Below are 4048 nucleotides of genomic sequence, written 5' to 3'. Positions count from 1 at the left end.
TCAACACCCTTTGTCAGTTCAAGGTAGAACAGAAGAGGGCGCACTGGGCAGCAGCCAAACATGTTCTTCTCATATATGTACAAGGAACAGTCGATTATGGACTCTTGTACACCAGGAGTAAGGATATCGGATTGAGTGGATTTACTAATGCAGATTGGGCTAGAAGTTCAGTGGATCAGAAAAGTACCTCTGGGTTTTTGTTTCAACATTGGATCGGGAATGACCTCCTGGTGCAGTAGGAAACATAAATTCATAGCTCTAAGCTCAGCTAAAGCAGAATATATGGCTGGAAGCACAAATTTGTGCAAAGCCATATGGCTTAGAAAACTGCTTGTGAACCTATTCAAAAGAAATATGGAGGAGACCAAGATCATGTGTGATAATCAAAGTTGCATCAAGCTCTTCGAGAATCCAGTATTTCACAACTGGTCAAAGCATATTGATATTCGATGTCACTTTGTCAGAGACTATGTCCAGCGAGGAGCTGTATAGTTGAGCTACACTCCTATAGGAGAATAGGTGGTAGACATCCTTACCAAGGCCCTTGGAAGAACCAAGTTTGATTATTTCAGGGAGAAGATGGGGATGATAAAGAATCCATTTTAGTAGCAGAAATGGGGATGATGTTGCAGTGCAGTAGCAGTTAGTAGTAGCATGATGCAGCATGATGAGAAGGGGTTGCAGTGTAGATGCATTGTTGGGAAGAAGGACCAGTAGTAGTACGGATGCAGAGGGAGTTGTAGTGCAGATGTAGTGTTGGGAAGAAGGACTAGCAACAACACGGATGTAGAGGGAGTTGCAGTACAGATGTAGTAGTGGCAGTGATAGAGCCATGGGCAGCAGTACAGGATGTAGCAGTGCAGAGGATGTTGAGCAGGGAGGCCTAGCTTTAGCACAAGTATTGTTATCGTATAATCAGAGTGATGCTTAGTGTGGAGTATTACTAGAGCACAGTCCTCGCTGAGAGGGAGTGTTGATTTGGGGTAGCATCAAATGTGCTCTAGGCATGAAAATTGGTGGAGAGGCTAAAGCGCATGAGATCTCCAAAACCCATAAATCGTTTTGGAAAAATCCATCCGGATTAAGAGTTATTAAAATAATTAATATTTTTAATGAGTTCCTAAGTCTAAACTTAGGGAAATAAAAATATTAATGGGTATTAATAAAGATAAGGATGAGAAGCTTCCAAAAGATAAGGGTCAAGTCTATTTTAATCTTATCCATTGATTAGGGACTTAACCTCGGCCGTTGATTCATCAACAAGAAAAGTATAAAAGGGGACTTGAGGGTTAGTTGGAGATATATTGAGGAAGACTAGTTAGTTCGATTTTTGGAGCGGGGTTTGCTGAGAAATTCGAACTAGAGGTCTGGATTGCAGCAAGAGGTAGCAAGTATGGAATAGAGAGTTAGTTATAGTACCAGAAGGTCAGCACAGAGATTAGAGAGGCAGACGCAGAGGCAACAGGACTGCGCAGTCGCTGGAGGGCCTGCATGGGTGACGTAAAGAGGCCCATTGCTGACGCAGAGGGTTTAGGAGCTGTGCAGAGGCCAACAAGTCTGCTGCTGATTCTAGAAGAGGTGCTGGAGAATTTATCTCTATTGGGTAAGCCAATTTGGCACCCAATTGTACTCAAGAATCGCTGATTAATAAAATCCTCCTCTACTGCACTGGCTTTCTCGCATTGGGTTTTTCCGGGGACAATTGTCCAATCTGTGTTGATGTGTTTGATTCTTGTGCATGTATTTGTTTCTGTATTATGGTGTGATATCTGCAACAAAATTTATTTTAATGTTTACTGAAGGGTTTTCGTAAATAACTTATTGGAAAATAAGTAGTTAAAATAAATCAGTTGTTGCAGTGATAGAATTTTCACATTCTACACATTTTGTAGACTAGAGTACATTACACATAGGCTCATAAAGCGCTTCTTAATACATGACATGACTCTTTGACATATAATAAAATCCTAAAGACATCAAGAAGAAGTCTTTGACCTAATGACACTTCTTGCTCATGAAAACCATGTAGCAAGATATACAAAAATAATTTATTCTCTTTATTACATCATTTACAAAGATCATGTCATTATGAAGACCGAACCTAGTTACACTTTCTTCAACACTCCCTCTTAACTAGGGAGGTATTCATAATGGTACTTGGTCATTCTCAATCTGAAGAATTTCTCATAAGAAGAATCGGATTTGCAATCCATCTATTATAGCATCATTTCAACCAACATTGTTTTCATTTAGCAAGGCCTTGACTAACAACTCTATCTCTCACTTAGATCAGAGCACACAATGTTGGCGAGACCAATGACTGATAGACATGCATCATCATTGTCTCTCTTAGGGTCATACCCACCCGGGTGTTCTCCGAGTATGCCCTACTAGGACTATTCTCATCTTGGGTTCCCAGCCCTCAAGAATATTGGTCCTCTTGCCCACTCTTGTCTTGGATGCCCTATCACATCCTCAAAGAGTTTAGGATGCCAGATGATTACACAATCTTCCATTCTTTCCTCCTGTTGATTTGGGGTAGCATCGAATATGCTCTAGCCATGAAAAATGGTGGAGAGGCTAAAGCACATGAGATCTCTATGACCCAGAATGGTTTGGGGAATTTTGCTCGGTTAAGGAGAGATTAAAATAATTAATGTTTTTAATGGGTTCTTAAGTCTAAACTTAGGAAAATAAAAATATTAATGGGTATTAACATAACATTGGGTTAGAAGGTTCTAAATGGCATGGATCTAGCCAAATCTATTCTTAGCTATTGATTAAAGATGTAATCTCGGCCGTTGAAGACTCAACAGAAAAAGTATAAGACGAGGCTTGAGGGTCAGTTGGAGATACACCAGAGTGATCAGTCATTCGATTTTCTAGAGCGGGGTTTGCTAAGAGAAATCGAATCGGTGATCAGAGTTGCAGCGAGGGGTAGTGAGTACGAGGCCGAGAGGTAAAGATAGTGCCGAAAGGCCAACGCAGAAGCAGAGAGGCAGACATAGAGCCAGAGGGAACCACGCAGAGGCTAGCAAGGATTGCACAGAGGCCAGAAGGGCATGCATCATCCACAAAGAGGCTGCAGGAGTCACGCAGAGAGCCAGAGAGGCTGCGCAGAGCCTCAAAGGGTTGACACAGATGATTTCAAGCTGACACAGAGGCTAGGAGGGCTGACGTAGTGCTTCAGATCGTGCTAGAGAGGGTTTCATGGGGCAAACTTTCAGAATATCTTCTTCCAAAGAAAGGTATTACTGCCAGATTTTTTATCTTTGTCGGGTGAGCGATGGGCCATTTTGACACCAAGTGTACTCAGAAAAGCTGCTTAATAATAAAAAGCCTCAGAACTGCTGCACTAGTTTTCCGAAGTTGGGTTGTTTCGGGGACGATTGTCCAAAAATAACAGTGTCACTTGTGTGTTTGTTCATTTCTTTTAGTTGCTGATCCGTAGATGGTTGAGACTGTATTGTGTTTATTTCAGTGTTTATATGGTTAAATAACTTGTTAGCAATTAAACAAGTAGGGGAAATAAACCAAAGAATACACATAAAATTTATAACGGGTAATACATAGAAATTTCAACATGGTATCAAAGGGTTGCTGATCATAGGAGTGTTGAAGGCGCCAGCTGAATCAGAGAATTTGCGGCAGAAACAACTGCCCCAAGTGACAAAAGTCGTTCCTAAGCAGAAAGCAGTAGAGAAGAGTTGATGCAGAGGGCCTGCGTCATTGGTTCGAGCTAGAGAGAGGCCAACACAGAGGCAGAAGAAGGCAGAAGGGGCTCACGAAGAGCCACGTAGAGACCAGGAGGGTTGACGTAGTTGGCCAAGGGAGCAAGTCAACCTTCCCGGGATTGCGCAGAGCCTAGAGGCTCAGTCCTTCAATTGCTGGGGCATAGGAAGCTGTGGGTAGATTGCATGGAGTGAAGCTGGTGGGGTGTTGTTGCTGCCGAGACAGAATAGTACCTAACGGGGCAAAACCAAGGTAGAGGGAGTCGCTACCTAGGCGGATTTCTAGCCAAGAAATCAAGATTAGTGTTGCAGGTGCA

This window comes from Pinus tabuliformis, chromosome 6 (genome assembly GCF_031772625.1).
Source record: "Pinus tabuliformis cultivar Carrire ecotype Pingquan chromosome 6, CPIR1, whole genome shotgun sequence".
NCBI classification, from domain to species: Eukaryota; Viridiplantae; Streptophyta; class Pinopsida; order Pinales; family Pinaceae; genus Pinus; species Pinus tabuliformis.
Note: the sequence above shows the minus strand (reverse complement) of the source record.